The sequence below is a fragment of the Poromitra crassiceps genome (assembly GCF_964638095.1).
Source record: "Poromitra crassiceps genome assembly, chromosome: 3".
NCBI lineage: Eukaryota > Metazoa > Chordata > Actinopteri > Beryciformes > Melamphaidae > Poromitra > Poromitra crassiceps.
The window spans coordinates 67403530-67420053 of record NC_139625.1 but is presented as its reverse complement, the minus strand read 5'-3'; the positions used below and the strand labels follow the sequence as shown (position 1 = coordinate 67420053).

Here is a 16524-nt window from a genome sequence, read left to right as displayed (position 1 = left end):
GTTGACAAGAGAGCATCGCACTTCAACCGGGTCTTTTCTTCCCTCTTATATTTAGAGGTAGAAAATAGATGTAAGTTAACACTTGACCTTTGGAAGCCATGACGCCTCTTAGCCGTTGTGGTTTGGTGCCATGTGAAATTGAGACAGACACAAAGCTTTGGAGGCAGACGCTGGGGTGCATACCTGAACCTTTAAAAAGACAAAGAAAACCATATAATGTTGCATTGTTTGGAGTTGTTCAGTGCTAAAATAAAATCTTGTCTGCTATTTTGGGCTTTTATTAACATGATTTTGACTCAAACCTGGGCAGCAGCAACAAACGTTTCAGTCAAAGACCTTCCTCAGCGTTGAGGAACGAACGTTTCAGTCAAAGACCTTCCTCAGCGTTGAGGAACGAACGTTTCAGTCAAAGACCTTCCTCAGCGTTGAGGAAGGTCTTTGACTGAAACGTTCGTTGCTGCTGCCCAGGTTTGAGGAACTATTAAATCCTTTGAAAGGTTTGGAGTGCTGGCTTTTCTCTCTTCACTGAACTCTTTGCTTGCCCTGCACCCACTGAGTTTTTAATCGATTTTGAGTATGCTCGCTACCCGTGTTTTTCTACAATCCTTGGTTGGCACCCTACACAACTGCTTAAATGTGGTAGTAGCCTAAATGGTCATGTCAAATTGAAGCGCATCACATTACCAGTAAGTTGTTTGCAGAAGGTAAGCTGATTGGATGGGGTGAAAGAAAGGCAGGTGTAATATTTTGAGACAAATCTCATTTTGGTGAATTGGGAAGGGGCCTATGAATCAGTGGTGGTATATACCATGAAAAATGCATGAGTTCTACCTCCTGAGACTAAAATTAGACAGAAACCTAATATGGTGAGTGTCCTTCAAGTAACACTTTGATTTATACGCAACAACAAGAGAGACGGAGGGTGAGAAAGAAAATCTCCTATTCTACAGAACGGTTGCCAAGACTGGTTGGGAAGTGTAATGCTGGTCGACACACCATGGAAAATCTGATTATTCCTTTTGCTGGAAATGTAAGCATGAAATTAGGGATGCACGATATATCGGCAATCATATCGGTATCGGCCGATGTTAGTCATTTTTTAACATATCGGTCATATCGGTATCGGTCAGATGTTGCAATGTTAATATCGGTTATCATTATCAGCCAAATTCTTCACATTGATATGAAATAATGCAGTAAATCTATGATTTATGGGCTTTTCCAAAGGCTTTGCAAATAAAGAAATGCATAACTTTTTCAAATTCAGTGTTAACACATTGAATGCCAGCCATGTTTTCATTCCTGTAGGTAAGTTGTGCCAGGGGTGTTTTTGACGATTCTGGCTCATTTTAGCAACAGCCGAGGATTCTTTTCTGTTAAGAATTCATGAACACCAATCATCTAAAAATAACTAATAGAATGTGTGCTTTCTCTGTCTAAAAGAGTTAGTTTGCAGAGTTAGTAGTTATGTAGATATTAGCCGTTGAGTACAGCATGGTTTCAGCGTCTGGAAATTTATTCAGAGATAAATGGCTTTTTGTGAAACAGTCACTTTAACCATTCATTTTTGGCATCAGTAAGACCGTCAGACATTCTAAACAATAGTTTTGAACAGTAATTTCCTCCATAACAACAGGAAACACCCCTCTCATTCAAACTCCTCCCTCCGTGTGTCTTCTCCTCCTTCCTCCTGGCTGTACAGCGGGCGTGTCAGAAGCGCTTTTGCTGCTGCCTGCCTGTGTGCCTGCCTGCCTGCTTGCGTGCGTGCGGACGCTCCTTGTGCGAGTCAAGATGGGCCGGGGAATGCGTGGGCGATGGGCAGATGTTGATTATGGCCTTTCTGAGGTGTTTCAAAGTGTGTTTCACCTATGATCTATTTTGCAAATCGCTCTCCGCTCTCTGTGTGCTGCTGCCGGTGCGCGGCCGCTCTCAGGCAAGACAAGTCTTGAGTGGATTACTGTAAAATCGCCACGGCATTTCCTTGAACGGCTTGGTCCCGCGGCAGTTTTTTCTTTGATTTCGGTCGTCTGGGGGAGCACTGTCAACACTTAGTGGGTCGGTAAAATAGATTATACACATTATCTTGCTCCAATAGTGATCTCGAAGATGTAAAAGTTGTTGATTGATGTTCCACCGTCAAAAAAAAAAAAATGTTTATGTAAGACGAGTAAACTCGGCTCTGGCACTTAAGCGTTGGATTATGTAAGACGAATTATTTCGGCTATGGCACTTAAGGTGTTAACATGTGTTTTTCAGTATGTACAAAATGTGATGATCATAAAAATGTGGTTTTATACAGATCATATCGACATCGGTAAATATCGGTTATCGGCCATAACAGCAATGTTAATATCGGTTATCGGCATCGGCCAAAATTTTCATATCGGTGCATCCCTACATGAAATGAATAGCATCTTTTCAAGCATGCATTTTACACAATATGATGACAGCCGTGGCTGATCCTTCAACAAGAATACTGCTGAGGTAGAATATAAAGTGGCAAAGAGGATCATGAAATATCATGTGAATAGTGATATACTGTACAGAAGACGACACAATTAGTGCGATAACGACAGTCTTCCTTATTGCAAGTCTTCCATAGAGTGCCTTTACTGTAGGTTTCGGTGAGCTTGGTTTCCTGGAATGAGCACCTTCCAATGCAAATAGGTGCTCTGTGCATGAAAAATTAGAGAAATACACTTTTCCACCACAAAAGGGTTACATGAAGGAGGCATGACGAGAAACAAGAAGTAGCCTGACATACAAGTAGCTCAAGTAGCTACTGACAGTAACCATGACCAAAGCCTTTCCCTAACAGTACCCCAACGAGTAATTAAACCCCAAACCCAGGGTAGGGTACTGAACTGGCCTTCTGCTATTGGCTGGTCTTTGAAGGTGACATCACCTGGCGCAAAGACCAATAACAGATGGATAGTGCAGTAGGATAGGCCAGATTAGGCTGTAGATTAGCTAGATACTATGTCCCAGTTAGCTCTGGTTAATGCTTAGAGTAGTCAGTTGTCCCCCCTCTCTTTCCCCCTTTCCCCGCTTCTTCCCTTCTTCCCCCTTCTTGTTCTCCTCTCTTTCCATGCTCTTTCCTCCCCCACATCCCATGCTCTTTCCTCCCCCACATCCCACCGCCCCCCCCTCCCTTCTCCTGCTCTCTCCTCATTCTCCCCCCCTCTGCTCCTTCCTCTTCCTCCTCTTCTCCCCTATTTTCCTGAATCCCTGCCACTTCCTGCTCTCCCTTCTCTCACATTCCCCCTGCTCTCCTTCCCCTGCACCCTCCCACCCCTCCTTCTCTGCCTCTCTGTCCTCCCCCCTCTCTCACATTCCCCCTGCTCTCCTCCCCCTGCACCCTCCCACCTCTCCTTCTCTGTCCTCTCCTCCTCCACATTTCCCATTTTCCCCCCACCCTCGCCCTAATCCGGGCCCGTATCCTACTCCCTCCCTCCACCCTAGACCCTACCTCTACTCTCTGTCCTCCCCCCTCTCTCACATTCCCCCTGCTCTTCTTCCCCTGCTCTCCTTCCCCTGCACCTCTACTCTCTGTCCTCCCCCCTCTCTCACATTCCCCCTGCTCTCCTTCCCCTGCACCCTCCCACCTCTCCTTCTCTGTTCTTTCCTCCTCCACATTTCCCATTTTCTCCCCACCCTCGCCCTAATCCGGGCCCGTATCCTACTCCCTCCCTCCACCCTAGACCCTACCTCTACTCTACCTCCCCTGTACCCTCACATTCCCACTGCTCTCCTTCCCCTGCGCCCCCCCACCTCTCCTTCTCTGTTCTCTCCTCCTCTCTGCCCTCTCCTCCCTCTCACATTCCCCCTGCTCTCCCTCCCCTGCACCCTCTCCTTCTCTGTTCTCTCCTCCTCCACATTTCCCATTTCTCCCCACCCTCGCCCTAATCCGGGCCCGTATCCTATTCCCTCCCCTCCCTCAACCCTAGACCCTATCCCTACCCTGGTTCTCCCTCCCCTGCACCCTCATCTCTCCTCCCCTGTTCTCTCCTCCTCCACATTTCCTATTTTCTCCCCACCTCCCCCCTCTCCTCCCTCCCTCCCTCCACCCTAGACCCTACCTCTACTCTACCTCCCCTGTACCCTTCCACCTCTCCTTCTCTGTTCTCTCCTCCTCTCTGTCCTCTCCCCTCTCTCACATTCCCACTGCTCTCCTTCCCCTGCGCCCTCCCACCTCCCCACATTTCCTATTTTCTCCCCACCTCCCCCCTCTCCTCCCTCCTCCCTCTCCCTCCCTCCTCCACTCTCCTGTTTTCTTCAAATGTTCAAATGTTATCTTTATTCTGTATATTCTTGTTATTGTGTGTTAGCTAGAATCAGCTAGACATACTTTCTGTGAAGCCCTCTGAGACATGCTTGTGAATTAGGGCTATATAAATAAACTTGACTTGACTTGACTTGACTACCCTACCTCCGATTTGGGTTTGGGGTTCAGTTATGGCATGGACAGACTACCCGACGGTCTTGCTGTCTTGTAGTCTTGCTGTCTGGTAGTCTTTGTGTCATTGTGGTTTTCACACTATATGACTGAGCGGTGTGACAGGGGATCACACAATACAGTACAAGACATTTCACCAGGAGAATCCCCGACCAACACAGTCTCACACAGGTCTGCTCACGGTTTTATTTCTAAACACACACGCAACATATATGGGCCATTCTACAGAATTGATTCAAAGTCAGCGTTATTAAGTCACAGTTATTAAGTTTACTGCTATCTCAAATATTTTGGGTTTCAATAGATAATAGAATGGAACATCTAATATTTTGATACTTTTTGGATGCTTTTTAATTTGTTTATTGGTTGTGGGACAGCAGTTTGCACCAATTTGGTAGAATGTCCCAATATACTTTCTCCATCTTTTCTCCTCAGACCACTTGCCTTTCCCCGGCTGTGCCTTGCGCTCTCATTGGCTGAAATTTTCCGCCAAGACCCAAAAACTGTCGGCGAGGCCAAGGGCTCTATCAGGTGGCCTGATTCAGCATTACTCTTGCCGTTCGTGAAAAGCCAAATCTTTCACAAATCCGAGAAAATGTCCAATTCATGCTGTTGTCACAGAATGCAGTTTGTCTTATTGTCACAGAATCCAGTTTGTCTTATTGTCACAGAATCCAAGAAACGGGGGAGGAACATAATCTTCACACACGTAATCTGCGTGTATGACTTTGTGCTCATTTCACGAAACTCGATGAGACTGTGTTGGTTTCAGTTCAGGAGACGATACGGTGTAGGGACGCCTCCTTCCCCGCTGTCTGTCTATCAGTATGAACAAACACAGACTTAAGTATTAACTAGGCATGTCCGTCTATATGAACAAACACAGACTTAAGTATTAACTAGGCATGTCTGTCTATATGAACAAACACAGACTTAAGTATTAACTAGGCATGTCTGTCTATATGAACAAACACAGACTCAAGTATTAACTAGGCATGTCTGTCTATCAGTATGAACAAACACAAACTTAAGTATTAACTAGGCATGTGTCTATATGAACAAACACAGATTTAAAGTGATAATACGGAAGATTTCAGTTTTGTTCTTTTGGGTGACACCTATTGGCGATGAGTGGTATTGGCAGGTGAGATCCAAACTGTTATTATATGACATTACTCAGTTTGTTCGGCCATAGTAACCACCCGTAATGTTAGCAGAGATCAGGGAAAAAGTAGCTTGTTATCCTACTTCACACCAGTTGTCAGGAACCTACAGTAATCTACAGAGTGAGTCTATTGTGTTACAGTAGCTCCGCCCACCCTGTGTCACCACAGACACCAAGGTCATAAATGCTGCAATACTGAAAATGCAAAGGCTTCCATTAATGGGCCATAGGCTCAATCACCATTGTGTTAACTCACTGCCTATTAACTAGGCATGTCTGTCTATCAGTATGAACAAATAATTAAGTAGCCTATTAACTAGGCATGTCTGTGTATATGAACGAACACAGACTTAAAGGATGGCTAATCAACCCACTTTGTATCATTAATAATCTCAGTAATATAAGCACATGTGCAGTGTTTACTTCTCTCTATGTTTTCCTCATGGAGATCTCCCATTTCCTCCTCTGGCAAAGTGCTCCGTTCTAACGCGTTTTACGTCACAACGCATCAGAACGGAGCGGCGGAAGTTCTTCTGGAGAGGCAGAATCTGCTCCGAGGTTGGCTGTTATTGTTTATTTTTATTTTTTAAGTATGCGCACATCCATGGAGAATGCATGGAGAGCCTTATCTAGCCTTAGAACACGGCTCTCTTGAATACTCGATTCTGATTGGTCAATCAACAAGATTCACCGGTCATTATTTCTCGACAACCGACCGCTGCTCTGCCACACCTGGATTAATCAGTTGATAAGAGCTTTTTGTCAGCAAACACTACTAATTAGGCCAACCAGTTGCAGCTGTGGTGTCTTGTGTGCCAATTACGAATGAAACCGCTTTGTCGTTGAAAACGCTATTAAAAAATCTATTTGATTTTGATCTGATTATTTTTGTCAGATTATTGAATGATTTAGTTGTAGGCCGTGTTCTAAGCGGGATAATGTATATTGAGGCGGTGATTACTGGGAAATAATGACCTTCAGGTGAATTATTAAGCCCTCCGCTACGCGTCGGGCTCAATCATCACCTGTCGGTCATTATTTCCCCGTAATCACCGCCTCAATATACATTATCCCTTACTTAATGACTTGCAGCTGGTGGGGGCGGAGTTTCTGCCTGACAGGACCAGGAGTATTTTCTCCATGAGGTAAACAGAGAAAGGCAAAACACTGCCCATGTGCTTATAATACTGAGATTATATGATACAAAGTGGGTTGATTACCGGTAAAGCCATCCTTTAGGCATGTCTGTCTATCAGTATGAACAAACACAGACTTAAGTATTAACTAGGTATGTCTGTCTATCAGTATGAACAAACAGACTCAAGTAATAACTAGGCATGTCTAAATCCAGAGACTGCAGGGGAAAGCAACACCCCTCGTTAGCCTCGCGGCACACGGCAGATGCACGGCAAGCCACATGGCGGAAGACAGGATACACTGTTGATGGCTCAACAAGGTACCGCTTCAGAGGGAAGGCATGGCCAGTGGTGCAGAAAGGAGCTGTTTAATTGGCCAAGTTTGAATGCACAGGCGCTAATTAGCCCAGGAGAGCATGGTTCAACTTCCGAATCCCCAACAGCCTCCGGATAACGCCGCTGACATTTTGCGCTCTGCGGGGTGGGCAGTGGGTGTGCAGAATGTCACAGATGCTGGAACGGAAAATGCATTTGGCTTGCTAAGTGTTTGTTTTCGTGAATATTCTGTGCATTACAAATAAGCTAAGTTCGACACTGAATGTGCAAAACATTTGCGTCATCTTCCCCGTATTGTGTTGCAGAGTTCCTGATAATCTCCACAGGGTTGCAGGTCTGGAAAGTCTGGATGGAAGTACTAAAAATGAATTTGATCATTTCCAGGTCTTGAATAGTTTGGGAATTTGAAGAAATGTCTGGAAAAGTATGGAAAATGTTGTGGTTCAGGTTCGATACACACATAATTTGTATGTAGTTGTAGACCCAGAGCTTTTGTTGATGTGAAGAATAATGTTCAGATAGAGGGATGCTCTTATTATCCAGCCGCTGTCAGCATGCATCATATCAAATACCCACCAAAATTAAATCTAGTCGAGAATATGTCTCCCTGGAAAAATATGGAATTTTAAAAAGGGAAAGCAGATAGGAACCCTGCCAATCATCTCACATATTCTGATATATGGGTGGTTGTGAAGAACAATCTTCATCTATACAATGATATGACCTAGTTAGCAGGGACAAGATGTCTATCTGCGTAAATCATATTGAACACCAGACAACATCTTCAAAACAAATCAAGTTCTGGAAAAAGAAAAAGAAATAATTGAAAAAGTGTAGGAATCCTGGTCTCAAAGCTTAAATCAGTCTCTAACTCATCTGCTTCTGTTCTCTACATCTCTACGTTTGTGATTGGTGCAGATTTAATCATAAGATAAATCAATAAGGGACAATAGCTTTTACCTGGATTCACGGTGAATCCAGGTAAAAGCTATTATCCCTTATTGACCCTTATTGAATCATTCACCTCATCAAAACTGACCCTAATACTTTGTGCATTCAGTGTATGGCATCACAACTGGTTCCCTTTGTGAATTAACATCTGATAGCAGGTAAATCACTCTTAAGTTAAGTTAAGTTAAGCGTTAAGAGTCTTAACGCTTAGTCAACGCACACAGTTCACTAAGCCGCACGCACATTTGTTTATGCATTAATGAGGCGGATGCAGAAAGGATCAGTGGGTTGGCTGAGGTGTCCTCCCGGGTCAGCCAAGCAACTAGATGTTATCATGCCAGATATGTTATGGCATTTTTTGCTCATACTGCAGCACTAATAATCTACATGTGAACTCTCTCATGTGAAATAATTCCATTATTCATGCCGCCATTATAGCAGGAGATGAACAAAGCAGAACGGTCGGGCCTTGGTGTGTGAGATTCCCAGGGAAAATATATGACTATATGATTCCGCTGATCAAAAGTGACAAGTGCAAGCTTGAAAGAAATAGAAATCGTTTGTTTTCCAAAAAAACTAAACATTGAGCCAACAACTATCAAGTGTGCATTAAAATGCTTTACAGAGGTTGCGGTGGGGGTCACCCGAATAAGATTTATGTTGAGGCAAAAAAAAAAAAAAAAAAAAAAAATCTTTCCAGAAGGCTGGGTACAAAATAATTGCAGCGATGTAAATGAATTCTGAGCTTCTTGTAGCAAGGCTGTGGGAGGGCTATGGCTTTCTATAGTCAGAGGTAATTAGCGAATTTGATTACAGTTCAGAGCATAATCTAAAAAATGACCCATGCATTCTCTACTACGCTATTATGACTTGACATAACGAGTATAGTTGATCTTCACTAACCTGTATTAACTGAAAATACAGTTTGCTATTAACATTATAGCTCAAAGATGCAGCATTGCATATGAGCACTGGTTTAATGGACACCCTAAGGCAAAGTGAAAAGTGCAGGCACAAGTTCTGTCAATAAAATTCATTATTAATTCAGAAATAATTATGTGGGAAATCAATAATTTAGAGTAGTTTCAAACATTAATTCTGGTATGAACCAATTAAGTCCTCCTCTGTGTCTTTTGAATATGTTCGCACAGCTTCTGTCAAAAGCCACAGCTTTGGAAACGAGGGGGTACAGAGGATAATAAGAGGGAATTTCACAGCGCGTGTCTTGACAGATCAGCCCGCGGATTGAACTCAACACGTGTGCAATTTGGAGTATTGCCAGAGTATTACGGACACCTCCGGGACGAGCTTCAATCACGTTCTCTAGCGTTACTCGCTAACAATCACATTAGAAACCGCCTTCGATGCAACAAGCAAACAAGGGTTTTATCCAATCTTGCAAGTGTGACTTTCCCCATTCCTTCATCATATATATTTCCTGTTTATGTTCTACTCCGCTCACTCATTCCCCCCCTCACCTCCTCTCTCTGTCTCTCTCTCACTCTCACCATGACTCATGCATCTCCCTACAGGTCCTTTTTCGCCTGTCAGATTTTCTACAGTTTCACTGTGACTATAATCCAATTCAGAACCAAATCCCAAAACGCTCCGCCCTGTAGGCTGCCCTTCTCCATGACCCCCCTCGCCATTACCATTTACCCAGAATTCCTTCTGCGGGATACTTGTACGTTTTGTGATATCTTGCCCGTGACACGCTTTGGCTCCAAGTGCTTCTAAAAATATGGCTGTGCTAAAAGGGATTTAAGAAATGGCTACCACAGTATGTGTGCCAGCCAGGTCAGGCCGACTTGTCAGAGGCTCATCTGTATACAAATAGGCCTCTAGGAGGGTCTCGCTATATATATCATCTATATATCATCTAGGAGGGTCTCGCTTCCAAACCCACTCCCCCCGTTACTGAGTGTGCCATTAGCAGCTGTGCATGTCAATAAATCTATGATTTGAAAGGTTCTACATGTTGCATCTATAAATCACTGTCAGACTCATTGAGATACCTTGGTATAATTACTATAAACAAATGAGATCATGGTTGAGATGATTGGTCACTTGTAGTGAAAGATTAGCTATACGCACATGGACAGTGGTGCTGGCTTAAGTGCACAACATGATTTGAAGGTAGAACCCGCACACCGAGGTATAATTTAGACTTCTTTATTATTCAGACGCTTCTATCCACGATGGATCTTCCATCAGGTCAATAAAAGAAAGAACTGTTAATTCAATATAGACACGTCATCTGCTACAGATAGACACAGGTGATACTCATATTCATTGTTGCATTAGGCATATTGGCTATAATTAGTAAGACTAGAAATTCTGCGTGCTTCGTGCGCTCATTTATAGGGTGGAGACTCTGGAGATGATGATGATGATGGATTATTTTGGGTGTGACCAAACTGCAAATGCGAAAATGCGAATAGCAGGCCGTGCGCTTAACGTGCTCAACAGTTTCTCTGGCTCAAGCAGATTTCTTGAAACGTCACCAGCAACGGTGCAATAAATATTTTCACTGGAGCCCATGCAGTGTGCGAGCTGTTTTATTTATTCACTGTTCCAGCCTCCCTCCAGCTCTGCACCTGCCGGATTCGACCTGGATGTTCGTTGTTATAGAATGGAATTTCACCGTTCCTCATCCGCAATATAATATATATAACAGCTACAATTTTCTACAACATGCGTGTTTTTAACTTTACTCAAGCAGATTTCTGGTCATCAGTGTTGTCAGACTGTCTCATAGACTGTATATGGACGTAGCTATCCCATTAAATTTCGTTTTGCTGGTGGAGTTCAAACGACGGGTGTCGCCATCTTGGTTTTAGTGGGATGGACTGTGTTGAGAGGGTGTAGCTAGGGGGAGCGTGGGATGAGCGCCGATTAGCATAGCCTATGGGGGTGACCTTATGTGCTGACAAATACGCCCACCTCAGCTCGATGTGGAAACACCCAAAGCTAGCTGAAGCTAAGTCATACACAACAAGCTAGCTAACTTAATACACCAAATTAACTCAATGAAGAACTAAGCCTCTCATGTTTTCTATAATTTGTACCTTGCTAATTAACACGTTGACTGCCAACGACGTATTGATACGTCAAGCAGAATCCAACCGTTGACTGCCAGCGACGTATTGATACGTCAAAAAAATAGTTTTTTTTTTTTTGACGGTGGGGCGTTGATCAATCCCTTTTACGTCTCCTATACAATTATTGGAGGTATTGAATGTGTATAATCTATTTTACCGACCCACTAAGTGTTGACAGTGCTCCCCCAGACGAGCGAAATCAAAGAAAAAACTGCCGCGGGAGCAAGCCATTCAAGGAAATGGCGAGGCGATTTTACAGTAATCCAGACTTGTCTTGCCCGAGAGCGGCCGCGCAGGCAGCAGCACACAGAGAGCGGAGAGCGATTTGCAAAATAGATTATAGGTGAAACACACTTTGAAACACCTCAGAAAGGCCAGAATCAACATCTGCCCATCGCCCACGCATTCCCCGGCCCATCTTGACTCGCACAAGGAGCGTCCGCACGCAGGCAAGCAGGCAGGCAGGCACGCAGGCAGGCAGGCAGGCAGCAGCAACGCGCTTCTGACACGCCCGCTGTAGAGCCAGGAGGAAGGAGGAGAAGACACACGGAGGGAGGAGTTTGAATGAGAGGGGTGTTTCCTGCTGTTATGGAGGAAATTACTGTTCAAAACTATTGTTTAGAATGTCTGACGGTCTTACTGATGCCAAAAATGAATGGTTAAAGTGACTGTTCTATCGAATTTCACAAAAAGCCATTTATCTCTGAATAAATTTCCAGACGCTGAAACCATGCTGTACTCAACGGCTAATATCTACATAACTACTAACTCTACAAACTAACTCTTTTAGACAGAGAAAGCACACATTCTATTAGTACTTTTCTGAACTTTGTGTTCACAAAGTCCAACCAGAAAATTATGCTCGGCTCTTGTAAAATGAGCCAGAATCCTCAAAAAAAGGCCTGGCAGAAGCTACCTACAGTAAAAAAAAAAACGGCTGGCAGTCAATGTGTTAAGAGGAATTTGCTGTTGTTAGTTGTTGTTATGTTATCTTATTATATAGCCTACTGCCAGGGCCGTAGCTAGCTATGAGGACGGGGAGGTCCGGACCTCCCCTAATATTTCAGAGGGAAATTTTTTTTTTTTTTTTTTTTTTTTTTTTTTATAAAACAATCTGCATGGAAAAGCATGAAAAACACGGGATCGCTTTTATTTTGAAACGAAAGGCAGGTCAGGCAGGAAGTCATCTGACGCCGCGTCCGCGGTAACTTGATTCCGAGAGAGCAGCAGCATGGTGGTGAGTGATGACTGTCTGTCTGCCTGGCGAGATAATTGAAGGTGAGCGAGCGAGTGAACAGTGAGCGAGTGAACGACAGACAGTGAGTGACACTGACAGATTTTTTAGCAACAACCAAGAAAGTAAGTGTCTAGTCTGTCTCTTAAGTAATGTTACCTGTGTGACACGTTGGGATGCTACTGGCTAATCATGCATGATGCCAATTGCCAAGCTCCCGAAGTCAGGTATGCAGGTGGCTATATGCATGGTTTCAGTTTCATGACCCAATAAGTAACAAAAAGAGGTGGTGTAAAGTTAAAAACAACATAATATATTTTATTTTATTTTTCAATCGTTCCTATCAGGAATAAATAAATGTCCCTCTGTATGTTTTTTTTATTATCGATGATGACTTTGTGTGTTGTGTACGGCTTGGGTTGTGTACCTGTGTTTGTAGGTGTCATTTTGATATGAATTTGGCTAAAACAGTTTGTGTTTGTTAGTTACAATTATGTTGACAGGAGAGCTGAGCAGGTGGTGATATGAAAGAGAATATACTGAATAATGACATCACAACAGTATAATCCTAATGTTGATTTAAAATGATATATTACTCTAAATATGGCTTAAAAAGGGGGGGGAAAAAACTAAAAAAAAAATCGGCGGCGCCCGTCCCTGGCTACGGCCCTGCCTACTGCCTATCTTGTTGTTTGTTGTGGGTTGGCTGTTATTTATTTTGCCTTCCCCTGTTTGAGTGCTGGTATTGGCTCATTGAGTAATATACCTCCCACCCTCATTAGCCAATGACAGACTGTCAGGTGTACTGGGAGGCTTTTTAAACCACTTGTCTTTGTGCCATCATTGTTTGACTCTGATGAAGATGCTGTGCGTCGAAACGTTAGTCACTGCACCTTATTAAAATCACTTTCCAGTGAATTGAGTGCTCCAGGATCCTCCTCATACCGTCCTGTTCTGAGAGCACCGACCTCCCACTGCGGAGGGGCTGAAGCGCAAGAGACTCCTTCTACATAATTATTTATGTTCTGACTCCCACTGACATGAGACAAGGGGTTTCCCAGAGCTTCAGCTCCGCCTACTATAGACCATTTTCACGGGGGCCATTATGTGTCAAAAAGGCAGGGTAAACACAGGTGCAAATAAAACACTCATTAGTGTTTTACTTGCACCTGTGTTTTACCCTGCCTTTTCAACACAAAATGGCCCCCGTGAAAAGGGTCTATTGGTTTGTGATCTACAAGCTGCGTGATCACTGGGCAGGTGAGCTGTCAATCACCCCCAAAACAGTCTTTTCTATTGTCTATTTTACTATAAACGGTCAGTTATATAAAAATTCACCCCCGTACAGTTGTTATGAAAGGTGAAATTAGCTATATAGGCCAAAACCGTGTTTTGAACCAGGCTGTAAACATGCTTAATCATCTTACAAAATCTGACATTTTAACATGGGGGTGAATGGTGAACGACTCCCTTCTGGAGTCAGCCTCAAGTGGCCATTTGAGGAACTACAGCTTTCAGTATCACTTCCGCGGCTTCCTCTGTCAAAGCCTGAGCTAGCCCACCGGTACTGACCAATCTCTGTGTCTCTGGAATGCTGCTTGGTCCTGTCCTGCAGGACGGAGTGGACCAAGCCCAGCGGGACGGGCATCATGGCAAATATGATCAGTAAAGACAAGACGGCCAGCGCCCAGCCAGGGTACTCCACCTTCACCTCAGACGCCTGCTCTTCATTCCAAGACATATATGTGGGTCGTTTGAGGAACATGCGGATCATGCTGGCTCCCAGCAGCCCCAGCATAGCAAGCGGGCAAACGTATTTCCACAGGTATTTGTAAAGCACACTGGGATGCCAACCCAGCATTGCCTCAATGTCGTTGAGGAACCTGTCAGCTCTGTACAGCCAAGACACGCTGAATGTCTCAAAAACAACCACAATGATGAGTGGCAGGGTGGCAGAGTAATCGTCAAATATCATCACAAAATAGTTGCCACAGCGCTGAGTGAACAGCAGGCCAATCAGAAAGCCCATGATGCAGCTGAACATGGTGAGTTTGGTCTTGTTGTTGGCCAGAGTTTTGAATGTGTCTGTGAGAGGGGCGAGGATGCCCTCCATAGTGCCAAACATGGTGCTCAGGCCCAGGTTAAGCAGCATGAGGAAGAAGAGCGTCGACCAGAAGGGGCTGCCAGGCAGGAGAGACATGGCCTCTGTGAAGGCAATGAAGGCCAGGCCCGTTCCCTCCACACCCTTCTGCATCTCTTTTTCCAGGTCACATTCGGTAAAGGTACCGGGGACTTTATCTCCGTAGTGTTTAAACCAGGTCGTGTAGTCCATCAGGGCCACAGAAGTGGGATCAGAGTAGTTAAAGCCTGGCATCAGCTTCTTGTCTACCTCACCATTGAAAAACTTCTGTGACAGCTGCTCCAAATTACTGGCTATACATTTCATGACTTTTTCTTTGGCGCGGAAGCCCAGCACCACAAACACCACCAGAGAGGCCAGCACAGAGGTGAGGAAGTTTATGAAGGAGATGGTGAAGGCATCACGGTGGCAGTTGTTGTTCTTAGGATTGTAGGAGGAGTAGGCGATGATAGATCCAAAGCCAAGGCCCAGCGCAAAGAAGACCTGCGTGGCTGCCTGCCGCCACACCTGCATGTCCCCCCAGATTTCCAGCTTGGGGTAGAACATGTAGCTGATGCCCTCCATGGCCCCGTCCAGTAGGAGTCCTCTGATAAGAAAGCAAAGCAGAACCACGTAGGGGAAGATGGAGGAGAAATACATCACCTTAACAGAAGTCTTGATACCCTTGAATATTCCCAGGCACACGATGGTCCAGGCCGCCAGTAGACAGCAGGTGATGTAAGGGTTGAATTGGCCCAGCTCATCGATGGAGTCTGTGATGTCCAGGGCCTTGCGGTACCAGAAGTATGTGGTGGGGGAGCAGTCTTCACATTCCTTTACTGTTATGTTCCCTGCTTCTGGACACTGTTCCCAAGGTAAAGGGTACTGAAATGAGTTCCCAAGGTAGAAAAGACTCCATGCCAGGATCACGTTGTAGTAGAGCGCCACAAAGAAACACACCACACAGCTAGAGTAGCCAATCCCTGCCAGCATTGGGGAGATGGACTTCCATACTCCTATGCTGCCCTGCCGGATGACTTGACCGGCCGCCAGCTCCAAGAAGAACAAGGGGATGCCAACAACTAGCATGAGCAGCACATACAGGAGGAGAAACGCTCCTCCGCCATTCTGATGGCACAAATATGGAAACCTCCACACGTTGCCGAGCCCGACACTGAACCCCACCTGAGCCACGAAATACTCGATTTTACTATTCCACCCATCTCTGGCGGGCGGCTCCAATGGACCCTCCTGGCCGTTGCCCTCAACAGCACCCCCATCAACCTCCACCGCGAGTACTTCACCTGTCCTGTCATCGTCAGTGGGCAAGGGCTGCTTCTCCATCTAACCCGAAGATGTAGAAAAACAGTCAATGTGGCAGAAAAACAGGAGGAAATCTGCGGTAATCTTCAGTCGGCCCATACAGAAAAGGAACAAGAGGAACACGTGAGCCAACTGTCACTATAATGTAATGTAAACATTGTGAGCTACCTTCTTTACGTACTATACAGCAGCTTACTTTAGTGTGGAACCTTCTTTACATACTATACAGCAGCTTACTTTAGTGTGGAACCTCCTTTATGTACTATACAGCAGCTTACTTTAGTGTGGAACCATCAGGTTCTGAGCTCATGGAAAGATTTCTAATAATTGAGTAACACAGGTGCTGAAAAGCCACTTGTAGTTTTCTAACCTCTTCAAAGGAACAGTGTGTGAAAGTATTTTTTAAATCAAAAATCACAGATGATATGACAGCTTGGGTAATGAAATTGTGACATGACATCACTGATGACATCACAGTTGTGGTCATAGACATTGTGACATCACTGATGGCTCGAGTCACATCACTGATGATATCTCAATCTCTAGCTGCAGCCCCTTTTCCCTAGCACCTCCTCCTTTCCCTAGCCACCCCTCGAACCCTGACTCTTTACAACCTTCCGATCCTTAGCTACGGCCTGTCTTCCATAGCCCTGGCCCCTTCCTTGCCCCCAGCCACCCACATCCCTCTACTCACTCCCCCTAC

The 16524-nt window shown here is 44.7% G+C and overlaps 1 pseudogene across 1 annotated transcript; it reads right to left on the bottom strand.

Annotated features, from left to right (window-relative positions):
• Nucleotides 1-13802: 13802 nt before the first annotated feature.
• On the bottom strand, nt 13803-15842 carry LOC310773235 (sodium-dependent neutral amino acid transporter B(0)AT2 pseudogene; annotated as a pseudogene). Its single transcript has one exon. The product of its transcript is annotated as a sodium-dependent neutral amino acid transporter B(0)AT2 pseudogene (transcript).
• Nucleotides 15843-16524: the final 682 nt, after the last annotated feature.